The sequence below is a fragment of the Sus scrofa genome, chromosome 9, assembly GCF_054392235.1.
Source record: "Sus scrofa isolate SSC_HxYL_T2T_F1_AM1 chromosome 9, Sscrofa_HxYL_maternal_Yorkshire_Landrace_v2.0, whole genome shotgun sequence".
In the NCBI taxonomy this organism is placed as follows: domain Eukaryota; kingdom Metazoa; phylum Chordata; class Mammalia; order Artiodactyla; family Suidae; genus Sus; species Sus scrofa.
Window position 1 is genome coordinate 111,987,827 of NC_139391.1, and position 20,735 is coordinate 112,008,561.

At 37.5% G+C, this 20,735-nt stretch overlaps 1 protein-coding gene across 4 annotated transcripts in view; it reads right to left on the minus strand.

The window, feature by feature from the left end:
* COG5 (component of oligomeric golgi complex 5) overlaps nucleotides 1–20,735 on the minus strand; it is a 277,016-nt gene that overhangs the window by 185,959 nt on the left and 70,322 nt on the right. The window lies entirely within an intron of this gene.

Consider the following 20,735-nt stretch of genomic DNA (forward strand, 5'->3'; position numbering starts at 1 on the left):
GCGGGGGACTTCATTGGCTCACCTAATGAAAAACTCAATGCGATAGGAAACTACAGTAAAGTTGAATTACAGGTGGGTCAGCAAATATCAAGACTCATTGTTCCTCCCTTTAAAGATTTTAAAAGGTTATTATTTAATAATTAAAATAAATCATATACCTATAATGCATCTTTTTAAAAAAGTGAATGTGCATTTACAATAATATCTGACTTAATTAAGAGAAGACATCCGGTAACATAATTTGTGGTCAAACAGCATGTATTACCCAAAATCCAGACTGCAAGTTAGGAATCAGAGAGATCCCGTCTCAATTTCTTCATTCATAGGCCAAGAAACTCTAGGCAAACAACTTTCTGAGCCTCAGTTTGCTCACTGATTAAATTGGGATCACCTCCCTGGATTAGTATGAGTGTCAAGTGAGATATTTGCGAAAACTTTAGAAAATATTAATGTTTTACAGAAATGCAAGTTATTATAATCAGAAATTTTATTCAATATAGGACATCAAGGAATTGACTGCCACATGATTTCCTTCCTCCTTTATCAAATTTCTTTTCCTCCACCCACTCTGCTCCAAAAAGGTGAGTATCTAGCCCCAGTGAATTCTACTTGACATTAAGCTACTGCATTATGATTATGTGTGCACAATGTCACTTATTTTAAAACAATTATCTGAAACTGAAATAAGACTTATTATTCTTGCTTATGTGATACTGTCTATCTTCTCTTGCTTATGTGATACTGTCTATCTTCAAGATCCTCGGTGTTGGTGCTTGAACAGAACTGAGTGTGTCTTTCCCTTTCTTGGACAATTATTACAGAATAGCCACTGTGTGACCATTGCTCCTCGAGATCTCACTGTTCAGACAGGAACAATAAGATTTAACATGATTTTTATGTGCATATTTGTTTACTTTTATTTATTATGTATTAATATATCATTCATTATATTAAAACCATCATTTTAATGTTTTCTAATATGCTTTTAACAATAACAAAATCAGATATTCCCCATAGAAGCTGCAATTCCTGTTTCCCCATAACAGTAGTATACTAAATACTTGTTAAAAGCAAGCTGCCCAGCCAATATTCACTTTTCCCTTCTTCATTACTAACAGAACTTCAGTTTTGTTCAGGGCAGTGAGTTACCCAATCTGTCAAGGATTTCTGGGAAAGTTTTACTTCCTGAGATAGACACAACCTCTTCCTTTGTGGACTTCTTCTTCCCATCTGGAACCTAAACATGATACTTAGAAGTACAGCACTCTTTTTGAGGCCCTCTGGATAAAAGTAAGAGTGGTAGAGTAGAAAAAGAGAAGAAGCTTGGTTCCTTGACATCATCCACAGTTCCTTTATACCATCCCTGAACAACAGTTCATAAGAAAGATGCAGCTGTTACTTTCATGCCATGGCATGGCGGTGTTTACATTATCCACAGCCAAAGTGTTGATATACAGTACTTGTAAATAAGTAATTACAAACTATGATTTAAGTACTTAGAAATAAAAGGCCATGAGGGGAAACATAATTTAGAGAGTCACAAACAAAATTTGTGAACAAATTATATCTTCTGTTCCAACTGAAACCTGGCTCTCCTTCCATTTGTTTTACAGACATTCCTAATCAGATTAAGGGCATCCCCTATTATTTGTTGTTACTGTATTGTAACATCTGTTACAATATAGATGTTAATATACTGAATAGTTTTACTCTATCTATTTAGACAGTTGTTGTCATTTAAACTGTCAATGTAGGAGTTCCCACTGTGGCTCAATAGGTTAAGGACCTGATGTTACCTCTGTGAGGATGCAGATTCAATCCCCAGCCTTGCTCAGTGGGTTAAGGATCCCACATTGCCGCAAGTTGCAATGCAGGATGCAGATGCGGCTAATATCTGGTTTTGCCATGGTTATGGCTTAGGCCTCTACTGCAGCTCTGATTTGACCTTCCATATGTTGCAGGCACTGCCATAAGAAGAAAAAATTTAACTGTCAATGTAGTTAACTGATTATTTTAATATTGGATTAAATTCACAGTCCTCAAATTCAATTTTCTTGCGATGCTATGTCCTTTTTAAACATTGCTAGATGCCTCACTACTTGCCCTCTCCGTCCAAAAGCCAGTGGTTCCAAGATTTCTACCCAAAGGATGGAGTTTTCTGGAATCTCAAGTATCCATTAAGTAGGTCATCCAACACAGGCACAACACTGTTCCTTTCCTTTATCCACACGGTTTCCAGAGAGTAGAGGCTATAGATGTGAGACCAGAGAAAATGCCATTATGAGCTCTTAAACCTTAGTAAAATCACCATGGTGGTAACAGACTGGAAATTGTGAAGCATGGGAGCCTGGATGAGGGTATAGTCAGGATAGACTGTACTTTACCAGAATCTGAAAAACTGGGAAAAAGAGGAAGTTCTGTGCCAAAATGATACTTATATGCTGGAAAAAAGCAGGAGAGGGGCATAGGAGGGATGAGTAGCAGAAACCAGAGGAAGGAGGTGATGGGGAGGAAAAGAGTAGAAGTTTAAGTTTGGAGAGTGAACTGCAAAGGGAAGAGACTATGGATGAGGGGACAAGAAAAGAAGCCAGGGCTCTTGCTGAGAAAGAGCTCAGTTTCTAGGGTCGTTATCACCCACACACTACTCACCCCAAGTTTATATTCTCAGCCCCAACCTCCTCCATAAACTCCCTGACAAATCATCTCCTCCTGGGTAGCTAAAATATATTTAGATATATTTAGTATATCTAAAATGAATTATTTCCCCATAAATCTGCTCTTCCCTCAGTATTTTCCCTATCAGTAAATAGCACCATATATGTATTTACTTATCAAATTGCCCCACAAAACATTCTTATAATCTACCTGAGAGCAGAAATTAGGCTGTTGTATCTCTAGTGCTTAGGGCCATATCTAAGAGAGGGGACAACTTCAATAAATACTTGTTTGAATTAATTAATTACCAGAAGATTAATTCTGGTATGTTGTTGTTGTTGTTTTGTTTTTTGTCTTCTTAGGACCACACCCAAGGCATATGGATATTTCCAGGCTAGGGGTTGAATAGGAGCTACAGCCGTTGGCCTACACAATAGCCACAGCAACTCGGGATCTGAGCCACCTCTGTGACCTACACCACGGCTCACGGCAATGCCGGATCCTTAACCCACTGAGTGAAGCCAGGGATCAAATCCCGCATCCTTTTGGATACTAGCTGGGTTTGTTAACTGCTGAGCCACGATGGGAACTCTAATTCTAGTTAGTTTTAATTCCGAACTTTTCCACAGAAATCAGTAAGAGATTTAAAACTTCTGGCAGCTACAACATAGTCTAGTTTTAGTTATTCCTTCTGGTAAAAGAGGCAAAGAGGAATATGTGAATGCATATGCTCAGTATGAAGCAGAGAGGAAAACAGGGCAGAAAAGTAGGAAGAAAATAGCAGTTTCCCTTATTAAGTAGACACACACACAAAGTGAGCAGAAATATATTTGTGGCCATTATCATGATAGATGAGCCAAGAACGGCTTTAACAAGATTACAGTCTTATAGCACACAATTAGAGAGGAGGCTCACCATACAAACACTTCATTCAAGGCAGATTCAGACAAGAAGAGAAAACCCAGCGCTAAAACTAAGGGCTATGCCATTAAAGAGGAGAAAAGATTTGCCTACAGGGAACTGAAGGGTACCAAACTACTACTTCCTTTCTTCTATCGTCCCTAGATTTAGAGAAACCATCTGTTTCAGTTTTTCCAGATTTGTCCTGTTAACCTTCAAATGACCATACGAATGGATCTTAGGCAGGGTATAGTTGCTAATAGAGTATTACCAGTCAAGGCACCTGTTTTCCAACACCAAACTGCTTTCCTCAAAGTTCTAAGTGATGGCTTAGAGGAAATTCAACATTTCCCCTTCTTTTTAGTCCCATTCCTCTCCCTATCTTTAAGAGCTATGATCTTCTAATTCTGCGTCTTTCCATAATTCTGTGGGGTGACATGTTTCTTCTTGGCTTCCCTCTTTGCAAGTATTAACATTTTAACTTTATGCACTTCAATGATTCAACTACTCCTCATCTATCTGCTTTTCATGTTGCAAAGTTCTTTAATTCCTCTCATCTGCTGTATCTCCTTATGGATTCTTTGTCCTTGTAAATGTATACATTTTAGTCCCTTACTGCCATTTTAGTGAATTTTAAGAACAAGGCAGACATAAAGGTGCACATGCAATCTACTATATTTAACCAATAAGCTAGAGCTTCCATTTTGCTCCACCTAGAATCGTAACTACTCCCCTTTAACCCTAAATGCTTGCACCTTCCCATTTTCCAAAATCCCATCTTTGGTGCTAACTACATATAACATCTTTTCTATGCTCCCGAACTGTAAATAATGTATCTTCTGAATTTTCACAGCATATTACTTGTATTTCTTCTGGCATTTACTTAAACCATATGTGCTAAATTTTAATGACTAATGCTGAAAAACCTCCCCCACTGTCTAAAGTTATTCACTTCATTAAAACATTTTAAATTCCATCAATCAGGGATTTATTTATATTTAGGAAAATAAGTATACTTTTAAATTCAAAATATTCCTCAAAATGATAAGCCTACCGTTATGTTAATAAGGCTCTTGCCTTATATACCAAACTATGACCCACGAACTGAGTAAATGTCAATCTGTTAGGTAAGAAAAGGAAATTCTGCACAATTTTAAAGACTAGGGATCCAGCCTCTGAAATAGGGGTAAGCAGGACATGGATGGTTTAGAATCTCTTCCAACTCCAGCTGGCAAAGGGTCTTCACTTTTAAGGGCCCATGAATTAAACTGAGCCCATCCAGATAGTCCAGGGTAATCTCACCATCTCAAGGTCAGTAGTCATACTCATATTATCTAGTAAGTCTCTTTTGCTGTAATGTGTCTCTTTTGCTACATCTCTTTTAATGTAATGTGTTCACAGGTTTGAGGAAATACAACATGAAAATCTTTGGGGGACTATTATTCTGTTTACCACATCCCCAGGAACAGTATGATTTAAGAAATATTTTTTCTTTTAAATTTCTAATTTATTTCAGTTATATATAAAGTGTTCAATATATCACATATATAAATATACACATGAACACCTGGTCAGGCATCATGCTAAACATTTTTCATATATTATTTCAGTAAATTCTGTCAATAATAATGTATTATCTACAAAAATGAAAGTCCTAGTAATTGGTAGAGTTTATATTAAACCACTTATTTCAAATCCAAATTATGTTTATGGCACCTCTTTCTGCTTCTCCTTTATAAAATTTCAAATTAGAGCATTTTAAGAATCAGGTTTGTATTCTCATTTACAAGTCTTCAAAAATAATTTCCCACAAATTTATTTCACTCTCACACTGTTCCTCCCCACCCCCCACCCTGGACAAACATGAAATAAATGCTTTATAACTACACTTGACACCTGAAATTAACTCTCCATTGAAAGGGTCATATGGAAGACACACCTACACCAGTTTTCACTTGATTGCAATGCCAGTGCTTGCTAAGGTCATCAACTACTTTTTTTGGCTAAATCCCAAGACCACTTTTCAATCTTACTTATAGTTTCAGCAGTATCTAACAGTATTGACTACTTCTAGGATTAAAATGCTATCTCTTCTTAGTTTCCATCATAGCATACCCTTCCACCTCTCTAGCTATCACCTTTTAGTTTTCTTTTCCTATACCCACCCCTTACATATTGTAATTTCTCAGTGATTAATCCTACTTCTACTCCCTTTGGGGGATTCAACTCCATTCCTCTTCATATTTAATCACTGTCTATATGTGGAAATAACGACAGATATGTATCTGGTGTCCCTTTTTTTCTCCTGTATTCCAAATCCACAAAAATGGCTCCCTATTAGACACCTACACCTGGGTGTCCAACAAGCATGTTAAATTCAACATGTCTCAATATACACTTAAAATCATCCCTCAGCAAACCAAGCTCTGTAACTCAGTGAGCAGCCCTACTCCTTTGACCAAATCTCAGTGCTTAAAATGCATCTCTACTTTGTTCCATCCTCAATACTCCAATAATTCTTACCACCATCAACTCTTCCCTAACATACTAGGTTTCCCTGTCTCTAATTACATTCCCAATCTTCCAATCCATTTCGCATTGCTATCTAAAGTGCAAGTCTGGGAGTTCTCTTGTAGTGCAGCGGGTTAAGGATCTGGCGATGCCACTACAGAAGCTCAGGTCACTGCTGCGGCACAGATTCAATCCCTGGCTCAACAACTTCTACATGCTGTGGGTGCAGCCCAAAAAAAAAAAGCAAGTCTGACCATGTTATTCTCTTATTTAAAAGCCTTTACTGGAGTCATCACTGCTCTTCTGTAAAAGTTCAAATTCTCTAACGTGGCTTGCATGACCATTTACTATCTGGCCTTCTCTCTCCCACTTTCCTGTCCTCTTCCTTTGTTTTCCCTTCCTCAAACTTCTGCTAGAAATGGCTATCTCTTCTGTCTAATATACTTCCACCAATGTGGATCACTACCCATCCCCATGAGTTGGCTTATCCTGAATATCATTCATATGAGCTTATCTACCGCCTCTGGAAAGCTTTCTTGAAACACCTCCCTCTAGTTTACTGTCCCTGTTCTGATTCCACAGCAACTCATACCTGACCCTTAGCACTGTACTCACTCTATACCATCATGGTTATATTTGTCTGCCTCTCTTAGTAAACTACAAACCTGTTCATTTATCACTCTTTCCCTACCACTTTACATACAACACAAAAAAGGTACTGAACAAATATCTGTTAAATGACTAGCTGAGATTATTGATCAGACATTCCTATGGTGATTTTCATATTATTTAAAATAACCTCCTGAACAACAGTCATGTAAAAGAATTACAGCTGAAAGTACATGAGTAAAATCTTCCATATTAATATAGCACACTCAAAAGATATAAATAAGAGCTTCAAGAATTTCCTAGTTTTTAAATATGACTCTTATGAGACTTATATAATATTACTAATGAAAATCAGAAAAATACAGAGAATTGGAGTTCCTGTAGTGGCTCAAAGGAAATGAATCTGACTGGTATCCACGAGGATACAGATCTGATCCCTGGCCCCGCTCAGTGGGTTAAGGATCCGGCATTGCCGTGAGGTGTGGTATAGGTCTCAGATGTGGCTCGGATCTGGTGTTGCTATGGCTGTGGTGTAGGCCAGTGGCTGCAGCTCTGATTTGACCCCTAACCTGGGAACCTCCATATGCCGCAGGTGCAGCCCTAAAGAGACAAAAAGAGAGAAGGAAAGAACAATACAGAGAACTAACCAGGATGAGACTGGGTAGGTGGTCAGGATTAGGCTCACATATTAACTAAATGACTCCCTGAACATCAGCAACTCCAACATGTTTCAGACTCTTGTCTCAGTAAATAAACAAAACACTGTGTACATCAGGGAATCCTCCAAATCAAGTGAAAAACATTTAAAACCTAAAATGTTAACTGATTTAATGTTTTCACAAAGCAATTTCCCCAGGTAACATAAATCATTGTGATAACACTTTTACTGATCTTTTTAAAGCTAGTGAAAACAACTGTATTTTTAACTTATCTGAAATATCTTCATTATGTCACATGTTCAAAAAAAGAGCATCATAGCACAGTACAAATTTTGATTATACTAGTAAAAGAGTTTATCTGTAATTCAACAGATTTAAGTATTTGACAAGCTATTACAATATCAATATATTTATGATTCTTTATTCTAGGCTCAAATACACTCAAATACAAGTGCAATGTCAAACATACATTTAAAAAAATTTTTTGGTCATGCTCACAGCATGTGGAAATTTATGGGCCGTGGATCAATCCCATGCCACAGCAGCAATCCAAGCCGCTGCAGTGATATAATGCCACATCCTTAACCCACTGCACCTCAGGAGAACTCCTCAAACATGCATTTAAAAATATTAAATTATTGTATTATGAATCTTTTCCATTAACTCAGTATTTTTCTTACTTTTGAGTAATTTTGAGTTATATTTACATATCCAAAACATCCAATTCAAATTTTTTTTTTAGAAATTCTCTACTACAGATAAAACACTTGTAAATGATGCTGTTGTATATCCATCAAAAAAGAGGGAGGGACAGGAAAATTCAAGAGTAAAAGACCATTATAAAACTAATCAAATAAGACAACAGCTAACAATTAAAATTTTAAAGACACAAACCACTGCCAAATTGTAGTATATATGATTTCAAAAGATTAATCAAAGAATAACTGCACCTAATATTATAACTGCTTTATGAGGTAGCCACTTAAGACAACAACCTAACATAATAAATACAGTCCTTGAAAGCTTAAGATGATTTCAAATTTGAATTTAACTCAGAAAATGACATGAAATCTGAAAAGTAAAATCTACAGATGGAAGTCTAGTACTGTGTGTTTTACCTCTGGGAGTTGCAGGCTGAACCATGATTCTATTCTTACATTACAAATCTGTTGTGTGGGGAGCGGGGGAGGAATAACTGTGTTATAGAAAAAAGAATAGAACAAACTGTTGTAAGAACATGTAGTTTTTAAATGTGTCTTATTCTTTACAAGTAACCTTATTCCTTAAAGTTTATCTTTTTGTTTAAATGGACTCATCTATATTTAAAACACCTAATGCCCTTCATGTTTCTAGTATGAGAGTGATCCAGAAGTTGCTACTGATTCACATTATTGTTTTATTTTTAAATCCATGATATCATAAGAAAGATCAGGAAGAGATTCTTTGGTATTTTTTCTTTCCCTATCATCAACCAAAACAACCAATGCAAACCACTACCAAGAAGAGGAGAGAAGAGAGACTGATAGGGACAGCAGCTGTGTTGAATCTCAGAAAGGACATGCGTTGGCAGATTTGTGAAGTGATGCCTGCAACACAATGTGCCTAGATCTAGTTTGATTTCAATTTTTTTTAATTAAAAAAAAATCTGTACTTGATGTTTTGCCTTTTAGAGAACGATTTCCCTCCCCATAACAGAACATTTCTGCTTGAGATGTTCTAATTCTATTAGTCTTGTCACTTGGGGGCAGGGGAGCTGTTAATTTATAAAATGAAGACAAATACGGCCGAGATCAACTCAGAATGAGTATGTGTTGTTAAAAACATATTATATCTATGTACTTTATAACAATTTAAAAGCAACTTTTTCATATTTGCAATTTAAATTTAACTAAAAGTGTCTAAGATAAACTGCTCTAGTGGTTTGAATTTTTTCCTTAAAAATCAACATTTTAAGATGTCATAAATATTCAAAACAGCAGGAGAGAGAGCAAATATGCACATAGTCATGGAGTACAGTTGGAAGAATGAAGCAAGACAACATATATGAGAGCAAAATGGAATAAGGTGTAAATGAACTTGGAAAAGGATGAAAGCAGGAATCCACATATTAGGTTTAGGCTTAAATTAAAGAATAGGTATACATACATTCTTCACTTAACACAAATAACTTAAGTCTAGATAGGCTTTGAGATGGCATACATAAGAAGCAAGAAGCTGACAAGTTTCAAGCATCTGGTTTTCTCATTTTGTTTTTCGGATTTTTTTTTTCCAATGGCCTCACCCATGGTATATGGTAGTTCCTGGGCCAGAGACTGAATCTGAGCTTCAGTTGCAACCTACACCACAGCTTCAGCAACACCAAATCCTAACCCACTGCGCGAGGCCAGGAATGAACCGACACCTCTGCACCGACCCAAGCTGCTGCAGTCAGATTCTTAACCCACTGTACCAGAACAGGAAATGCCAAGATTCTACTTTTTTCATTGAAGAAGAAATAAGGTTTTCTGGTAAAAAGAAAACATGAGAGAGAGGATAAGGTTCCTTGAACAAAGTTGTGCCGGTCTATGTCAAGGGTAATCAAACTAAGGCTCATGGGCCAAACATTCAAGGTAAGAATGATTTTTACATGTTTAAAGAGTTAGTAATGAAAAAAAGAATATGCGATACAGACTGTATGTAGTCCCAAAAGTCTAAAATATTTACCATCTGGCCCTTTACAGAAAAAGCCTGTCAATCCCTTGTCTATCTAATAGCACATGTGAGAAGAGGAAATGACTAGAGATTACAAGAATTTGTGAAAGCATTAATCTCTCTAGCTATATGATCTCTTCTCCAGCAATGTCATCTTTTTCTTCAACTGGGAAAAAAATTAATAGAAGCACTTACAGGAGTTCCTGTCATGGCTCAGCAGTTAGCAAACTGGACTAGCATCTATGAGGATGCCAGTTCGATCCCTGGCCTCGCTCAGTGGGTTAAGGATCCGGCGTTGCCATGAACTGTGCTATAGGCTGCATATGTGGCTCAGATCTGCATTGCTGTGGCTCTGGCGTGGGCCAGCGGCTATAGCTCCAATTTGACCCCTAGCCTGGGTACCTCCATATGCCGCAGGTGTGGCCCTAAAAAGACAAAAAGACCAAAAAAAAAAAAAAAGAAGCACTTACAAAACAAAATTGTGCAGACAAGTATTACCTTATATGCAAAGAACCTGAATTACATGATATAAAATATTACCAGACTGTAACTTAAGAAATTAAAGAAATCAGGTATAAAAAGTAAAAGTCATCAAAGACTTTAATAATTTTAAGACATTGATAAAAGGAATGCTGCAAGATGGTTCATAATCAATTGCTAAAAGAAATTCCATGATAATAAGTTTTTAAAAACAAATCTGGAACTTCCAAACTAAGAGAATAATTAGTATAGCACTTAACCTAGCAATTAGAAAACTGGACAAATTATATGAAAATACTACTTTCAGATAATGGACAATAGAAAATGCAAGACTGTGATCCCTGGAAAACAAGCGAAGTGAAATCTATAATCATCCAGGTCTTTTGCCTCAATACACTTCCCCTACAATGTAAGAGAAAACCCTCGTAGAGCAAAATGATCTAGACATACTGAAGGGATAAATTTGAGTTAAGGAAGGCTGAGGCAGCCAGAAGCTGACACAGAAAAAAAGTAAGCTAAACAGAGAAATAGTTCCAGAAATTTCTATATAAGGTTTCTTGAGTCTTCAAAGAAATATTATGTTTTGAATATATATGATAAGACTATAGAGGCCAGGCAAAGAAAGCTACAAACTGATCAACTCTCAGAGCTCAAGAGAGAGAGCACTGCAAGATATTTCAGCTTGGGAAGCAAAAAGAAAGAAAAAATGCACACAGGGGAATTTGTTATAGATCTATGGATCATGCCTTAACAGTAAGGCTAAATTAGTCTTAGTGTAAATGTTTCTCTAAAGCTACCCCAACATAGCTTAAAAAACAAACCTCAGAGTTGCTGTTGTGGCTCAGAGGAAACAAATCTGAGTAGTATCCCTGAGGACAAAGGTTCAGTCCCTGGCCTCACTCAGTGGGTTAAGGATCTGGCATTGCCACGAACTGCGGTATAGGTCACAGATTTGGCTCACATCCCGCACTGCTGTGGTGTAGGCCAGTGGCTGCAGTTTTGATTCAACTGCTGCCCCTAGCCTGGGAGATTCCATATGCCATGGGCATGGCCCTAAAAAGGCAAAAAAAACCCTCAAAAGAATCAAGTTGATCCACAAGTAACGTGGCTACCTGAAGGAACAAAGTACAACATTCACTAAAGGAAAACAACAAAATCCATTTACAGTATTCAAACACAATGGTCAATCAGAAATTATTAGAAATATCAAGATGCAAAAAGATGATCAAAGAAAGAGATAAAGATCTTAAAATATCTAACTATAATTATGTCTACAGATTTGAAGAAAAATATGAGCACAATGAAGAGAAAATGGGAACTATAAAAACTGATAAGAGAGAATGGATATGTGCCTAGGGAAGGGCTCAATTCAGACCAGATACTACAAAAGAGATGATCAATTAGGGAGTTCCCGTCGTGGCGCAGTGGTTAACGAATCCGACTAGGAACCATGAGGTTGCGGGTTCCATCCCTGGCCTTGCTCAGGGGGTTAAGGATCCAGCGTTGCCGTGAGCTGTGGTGTAGGTCACAGACGCGGCTTGTATCCTGCATTGCTGTGGCTCTGGCGTAGGCCGGGGGTATGGCTCCAATTCAGTCCCTAGCCTGGGAACCTCCATATGCCGCGGGAGCGGCTCAAGAAATGGCAAAAAGACAAAAAAAAAAAAAAAAAAAGAGAGAGATGATCAATTAACCTAAAACCAGAGCCAACAAAACCCGAACTAAAACTACAAAATATCAGTGAATAGAGGCTTAATTTTATGTAATACACATTATTAAATACACATTATTAGAGTTCCAGAAGAAGAGAAAAGATATGAGAAGGGAAAAATACTTGAAAAACAGATTTTTTTCAAATTTGATGAGAAAAACAAAAAACAAACAACAAATAACAGAAGTACCAACAACACAGATCCCAGAATATACGAGAACCCAAAGGAAGGTAAACATAAAGAAACCGTATCAAAGTACATCACAATTAAACTGTGGAAACAATGAAATAAAATCTTAAAAAGGGCCAGAGGAAAAAGTCAAATTACATAACAATGAACAGAGATGAGACTGATTACAGACCTCTCATCAGAAACTATGCACAGAGAAAACAAAATTTTAAATGACAAAAGAAAAAAGTCAATATAGTTCTTTACATAAAATGAAAATAAGTAAAAAATGAAGACACAAGGAACACACCTTTGACACAAGTAGAAGCAACCTGTTGCCAGAAAGCCTGTACTACAAAAAAAGTCAAAGTTCTTAATGCCAGAATCTCTGATGTACAAAAATAAAGTATCAGAAATTACAAATATATGCATAATTTTTATCTTTAACATTTAAAAGATAACTGACTGCTTAAAAAATAGTAATGACCTATTATGAAGTTCGTAACATAAGGAGAAGTAAACTTTTTTAAAAAATAGCACAAAAGATGGAAGAAGGCCAAAGGAAGTGATATTATTAGAGTAAGAATCTAACATATATATATATGTGATGTGATCTATTACTTGTAAAAAGACTGTTAAAAGTTATCATAAAATCTGAGACAACCACTAAATTAAGAAATCTAAAAGATATAGCTAATAGGTCAATAGACTATTTACTAATCCATTTTATTACTCATTAATTACTAAAAATAGTAATTTTTACTAAAATGGAATAGCAGAAGTCATTCAGTCCAAAAGAAGGTAGAAAAGAAAAAATGAAGGATGAACAGGGACATAAGCACTTGAATTCAGAGGGAAGAAACACTGGACACCATGAAAAATAACTTAGCTAAAGGATGAGTGTGTGCTAGTAAGAAAATATAGATCCCATGGAGGCCACAAATACAAAGGAAGGCACACCCATTCACAGGTTCTTTGTCAGACATTTCACGAGGTTCGCACCAAAACAGACCAGGTGCAGAGTGAGAGAGCTGAGAAAGCATCCCTCATGGTACAGGCTTGGGGATGGAAACAGCAATCACTGAGAAAAAGGATTCAGGTTCATGAACTTCATGTTCAGCCTGGATCCTTACTACCATCTCTAGTACAGGGGTAAATAAAGGCCTAAAATCACTGAAGGATGTACAACAAACACTCTTATTTTCAGAATACTGTCGAAAATCCATTCAAGCTAGGAGAAGGAAAAGCAAAACCCCTATACTCCTAGTAAAGGAAAAGGAATTCCACTATGAGAAGAAGTGGAGGAGGGACATTGAGAAGTCCCCTTTCCTGAAACCCAGGATGCCATGGTTACCCAGTCTACCATGGTGAATATATCGCTATTTTTGATAATGCGTCCAAGTAAAAATGACAGCAACTGAGAGGTACAGGCTTGAGTAACCCAAATTGACTGGTGGCTACAATTTGTTTCCATGGTTTGCAGTCCCAAAGACAGATGTTTTTCACCTATCTTCCAAGTGGTACACCTGAAGGCTGCTATGCTATAGGCAACGGCCCAAGAGTCAGTAAAAATATAACAATGTTAGTCAACAAGGGTACTGGTCAGAGCTATGAGAAAGAAACGGAGAGATCATATCCACTCTCATTTTCTGTAGCTGACACTGATGTACAACAGCTGCAGCAGCACAATGGATACTTTTTTTTTTTGGTCTTTTTAGGGCCGCGCCCACAGCATATGGAAGTTTCTAGGCTAGGGGTCGAATTGGAGCTGGAGCTGCCAGCCTATGCCACAGCCACAGCAACGCCAGATATGTGCTGCGTCTGAAACCTATACCACAGGTCACGGCAATACCATCAAATTATAACTTGGCCAAACCATCAGTGAGCCAGGCCCAAGGATGTTCAGGAACTTCTGTGAATATAGGGCCCTGGTGAACCAGTGGTTTGCTTCAGGTGGTAGAATGAAAGGAAAGTTTTCCTCAAAAGGGAATGCTTTCATCCCTTCATGCAAAACCAGTATTACACTAAGGCCAGGCCAGCTGCACCCTTGAACAAGCCATTTTCGTTTGATTAATAAAATCTATTGGGCCCTTCCTCATTAGTCATCAAGTTCAAGTTATATTTGCTCCACTCTAAATGGTGACATGAAGCCAGAGAATCACGAGGCATCTATGGGTCAGATGCCTGGTTTTAACAAGACCTTCCCAGGAGGCCTGTTCAAAAGAGGTGCACTTGGTGGCTTGGCCAGGCAGGTGGCACTGCTGTACTAAGAAACGGCCTGAGCACTGTAGCAGCCACCATGTCTGTAACTAAAGCTGTGGTTTTCTCTTTGCTCCTGGGATGATAACACTATGCTGGATCACCAGGGAGGGGACATACAGGAGCCAGGGAATGGGAAACATCTCCTGCAAGTTTATAAACGTTCACAACATAAGCATGTAAAAAACATCAATACCAAACACACATTTGGCACATAAAGCCAGAACAACAGGACATAGAAAAAATACAAAGGCTCCACCCACACTTTAGCTTTCCTTCAATTTGAGTTTTGCCTCCTGCAGGAACACCAACCAAAGAATTCAACACACACACAAAAAGGGACTATAACCACAGCTACCGGAGACACCATTATTTGACCAGGACCCTGGGGAGTACAGGGTAGTGGGAGAGGCTAGCTTGCAGAAGAGGGCTGAGGTGGTGGGAGGCTTTTCTTTGCTTGGCTCCTCACCACAGGGTTGCTGCCGCTTCCTCCCCTATACCTCGGAGCTCCTGTAAACCCCTGGGCCTAGAGGCTCTTAATTTGCCCCTGTGCACCCTGTGACAGCTTCACCCTGCAGTCCCCAGTGCCTTCAGTCTTCTTGCCACCTACTATGCTTTCTCCCCAAGCGACCAGGTTGGACGGTGCTTGAGCACTACTATCTAAAAGAGCTATAGAAGTTTGAATTCCTCCCCCTCCTTGAGGTCCCCTTGGCCTCTATTTTAACAGCTCGGGTTAGAGAAGAGGGGGAGAGAGGAGTCAGAAGGCAAAAAGGGAAAAAGCAGCTCTGTACAATAGTCAAGGCTTTGCATTTACATTCAATTTCAAGTGGCTGCCTACCGAGACTCAACAAATGAACTTAAAATGTATTAAGACTACCCAAAGCTCTGTATCCTCATTGCTGACGCCTTTTATTTCAGCTCCTGGAAGACCTTCATTCAGCAGCTATGGCCATAATGCCTTCTGCCTAGGCTCAGAGGCTTGCTGCCTCACTGATGTACTAACACTCTTTCTATCTACAGTCTAGAACGCGAGCAACAACCAAAGTACCATTTGGGTAGCTTTGTTTAGTTCCCTCACTGCTTAGCTTCTAAAAACTCATTAACATTTAACTCAGTCGGAAATCTACTAGCCGACCACTAAATAAGAGCATTTGCTACTGGATTTCTACTGGATCTCACATCCTCTAAACCAGGCCATGAGGGCCCTTGTCTACTCTTTTGTAGCAAGTTATGTTTTGGTCAACAGCACGTCCCTGTTGCCAAATTTGTCAAAAATCGTGAAGGATCAAGGATTTTACCCTACTTGAGAGCTACGAAGCTTGCCTATTTCTGTCATGTATACTGGCAGAAGACTTAGGATGCCTGGATCAGAAGCAAAGGACTCAAGACACAGCAAGCAGTATGAGGGATCATGTCATTGACAGTTCACCTTCCCGTGCAAGTCCTCTTAGCAGAGGGGCCTAGGTGGATACTCTGGATACAGTGGGTTTGCATCACAACAAGCAGAACCAAGTCTTCTCTTTGGGGAGTCATTACTGCAACCCTCGAGGCTGCCAGATTCAAACACATACCTGAGAAATGGACCAGGTATAGAGCAGTTGGGTCTTTTCATTTTTAGCATACCCAGCATGCCCTGGGATATTCACGGATGCTTAGGGCCCATGGCAGATTGTTTCTCCTAAAACACTTCTATCAAATCTAATACCAGAGGTCAGTAACATAAGCTAAGAAAAGAAATAAAAGTTCCACATGATTCAGGAAGTAACCCGGGGTTTCCCTTTGTGGCTCAGTGGTAAAGAGGATCCATGAGGGTTAAAGATCTGGTGTGGCCATGAGCTGTGGTGTAAGTTACAGATGCAGCTTGGATCCTGCATTGCTGTGGCTGTGGTGTAGGCTGGCAGCTGTAGCTCCAATTCGACCCCTAGCCTGGGAACTTCCATATACCACAGGTTTGGCCCTAAAAAGCAACAAAAAAGAAAAAGAAGGAAGGAAGGAAGGAAACTGTCTCTATTTGCAGACAACATTATTGTCTGTATAGACAACACATTGGAATTCACAAAAAAGCTCCCAAAACTAATATACAAGCTCAGTAAAGCTCCAGGACATGAGTTCAATATACAAAAAACCCTGTGTTTTTATAAACCAAAGATAAACAATTGTGATTTTGTTTCTTTTTTAAAATTAGGTACTACTTTAATAGCACTAAATAATTAGGTACAAATCTAATAAATATGTGCAGGATCTATAAGCTAAATACTATAACACACCAATAAAATCAAATAAAACCTAAAAATGAGAGGTGTCATGCCCATAAATTGGAAGATAATATTGTTAAGATATCAATCCCCCCAAATTGATCCATAAATCCTCTGCAACATCAATCAAAATCACATCAGAACTTTTTGTAGATATTAGCAGGACTTTTTATAGATGGTAAGTCCCTAAATGGGGACTAGAAGGTAGCAATAACTGAAAATATATTTTGGTATTTTACTAGCAGAAAGTCACCAGTAAGCACAGACCTTAACTATCAGCAAACTCTTTTTTGGGGGGGGGGGGGTCTTCTTGCCTTTTCTATGGCCGTTCCTGCGGCATATGGAGGTTCCCAGGCTAGGGGTCGAATCAGAGCTGTAGCTGCTGGCCTACACCACAGCCACAGCAACGCGGGATCCGAGCCGAGTCTGCCACCTTCACCACAGCTCATGGAAATGCCTTAACCCACTAAGCAAGGCTAGGGATCGAACCCGCAACCTCATGGTTCCTAGTCAGATTCGTTAACCACTGAGCCACGACGGGAACTCCAACTATCAGTAAACCCTTAAAATGTATCCATTTTCCCAAATGGATACCCCAAGCAGTACCATGGACATTACTGAGCTTGTAGCTGAACTCCACCATTTTCTAGCTTTACACATAAAAATGGCTGCCTTCTTAAAAAAGTATGCATCTAACTAGTCTCAACGATAGACTACTATTTCATAGAAAGGCATTCAGCTACGTCTCCCCCAGATCAAAGGACTCATAATAGCACAGAAAGAGGGGATTTGCCATAGCTTTGTTAAATATATAATCTAGTTAATCAACTAACTTGGTTTCAGAACACAGAAAGGAATTAGATTCTGCATAATAACCTGAAATAGGAGAATTAAATAAAAATGAAGCAGCAACAGAATAGAAAGAGAAATCAATGTGGTAAAAAAAAAAAGCACAAACATATTTGTATAATTCTATGATGGAAATATAAGACAAAAACATCAATAAAATCCATATTTAAAGATGCAAAAAGGGATATAAGGCAGTCAAAAGAGCCAGAAAATTGGGGGCAGGGGTGGAAATAATCTGGACAAAGCTCCAAAAACAACATGCCAAGAGGAGGACAACAGACGGAGATTAAAAAGTACTAACAGTCACAGGGTCCAAAATCGAGGGATGAATGAGAAAAATGGAAAGAAATGCCATTATTTTTACAATAGTTTCTGGCAAATGAATTATAATCACATACTGTGAAAAATGAAAATGAAAAAATTTAAATGCCCTCCTTAGGTGAGGTAGGGAAGGAGGGGAGGAACACATGGTGGAGTTTTTTGGTTGAGAGTATACAGTTCTGATGCATGTACTTTACCCAGGCACAATCAGTTTTCAATTATTCTCTTTTTACAGATAATGAATCACTAATGTTGTTGACTCTCTACTACCCTGGCTACTCCCCACTTGATGGAGGTTTCAGCAGATGGTCCATTTCTATTTTTCTGGTAAAACATTTGTTGTGAAAAAAATTTAAAGCTGAGAAGCCAAATGAAATTTCTCAATTGGCTTTAAACTGAAATAATCCTTTCTACCTTGGTCTCCAATATGAGAGAGAATTAAGCATTAACTATTAAGTGCTCATGAAAATGTACCCTTTAAGCAATATAATTTAAAAAGTGATTTTTTTGACAATTAAAAACTGCTTTTGCATATATATCCTTTGATAACAATTTCAAAGCACCATTAGCTATAGTTAAATCCAACACTTCACAAAGTTGAGTTTTTCAATTTACAAATTAAAAATCATCAAAAACGTAGCATCAGAGCCAGACACAAGCTAGATAAGAATGATATGATACGAATAGTGAATTTAAATGTGAACAATAAAGTACTCTCTCATGCTCACAGGTGTCCAAACTTAAGGGGGCAAATATAAAAAATTTAACATCAAAGACTCCCATATCAGGAATTTTAGAAATTTTAGTTCCTAAACTAAAAAAAGTCACTCAAAATATTTATAACTAAAAGCAACATACAACTTATGAAAAAGGATTTTAACAGAGACATCTGAGGGTAAGATTTGTATCTACTGCTTAGTTATCATTAGGAAAGTTAAATTGCTTTGCCAGGTTATTAATTAACTAATTGATAAGTAATCTACAAAATGATTTTATAGCATCTGATTTCAAACACTAATTATAGCATTTTTCAAAGTTAGTATCCTATAGGAATACAAAATACATTACATGCAAATTGTGAAAATCTGTTGCTATGGAAATAGGAATCTTGGTAAATTCTGACATTTATACTTTATTAATTTTTTCCTGAAAATAATATACTCTGATTCTCAATCCAGGGGTTCAGATATTTTCATCTTTGTTAAAATTAAAAGCAAAGGAATTCTGAATTATCCTGCTAAGAAGTCAGAGAAACTTATAATCACCAAACCAATTTGGGGTTCTTATAAAGAAAACTAACCTAAGCACTGAATGACGTAAGAAGTAACTATTACTTGTGACATATTGTCCAAGTCACAGGAATAAAACGCAATGCCTAGACCTGAACTTTTTTTGCTGCCAATATTTCTTACAGAGATCCCAGAATTTATTTTTTCAAAATAGTTTTAGTATATAACTTGGAAATACTGCCTCATAGAAAGCTGAACAGAGCACAGAAGTATATATCAGTTTAAAAAGTCAAAGCTATATTGTGACCCAGAGAATACCTGACATGCCCAAAGTCAATGACTAATAAGTAGTGACTGAATCCAAATCATCCAATTGGTACAAGTCCCAAGTACCTTCATAACTTTTCTAAAGAGAGAGGGGCTTGCTACAGTTAGAGGGGGGGTTGCAGAATTCTAACCCTGGCTCTGCTGCTAACTCACTTCGACTGTTTCAAGTCATTAAACTTCTCTATGCCTTTGTTTCCTTTACCTCACAGGGATATTTTGATGATAATATAAGCGAATACTTAAATTCTCCGGCAGAAAAGCACTGTATGTCTTTCACTATGTTAATAACTTCTCATCTCTACCACAAGTTTCAACTGATGCTATCTTTTCTTTGGTTTTAGTTTTAAACTTCACATAATATTGTGTATGTGCACACATGCATGTGCTATCTTTGAACATGAGTAGCATTCTAAGATCCTTTTTTTCAACTTGCAAAATGCATAAAAGGTAGTGCAATATTTTAATTTTTATCATTACTCAAACTCCTGTCACCCAAAGCTGTGCAGAAAATTTTAGAAATTCACAACAAAATTTTCCACCCCATTATTCTCAATTTATAAGAAAATGCAATTCACAGCTCATATACTATACAGCCAGGCCCCTATGAAGCTTAAACACAAGCAATGGAAGATTATTAAAATGCATACTGATTTCCAAAAGTTATGAACAATTCCAACTACAAAGTAAAAACGTAGCATACATTTTTTAAAATGCAGATGACAAACATTAGAAATAGTAATGGAAATAGGTAATCCATGGAAATAGGATGAAAATGGAAATAGGTAATCAATATTCTAGTAATTCAATGAATTGCAATATGCCTTCTATTTTATTAACAGATACAAAACACAGACAGTTTATATACTCAAACCTAAAAAAGTTTCCTTGGTAAAATGTGTTCCTCAATACTGAAAATTACTTTTAAGTTACCAAGGTTAATAGAAATTTTATTTTAAAGTAATATTTTAAGTTACTTATACCATTATTTTTATTCTTTTATAGCATATGTATCCTAAAATAATTTAGCTCTGTAACTTATGAAGATATGTAATTATATATATACCCAATAACGTTAGCATATAGCTGCATATAATATTAAGGCATAGCAATCCA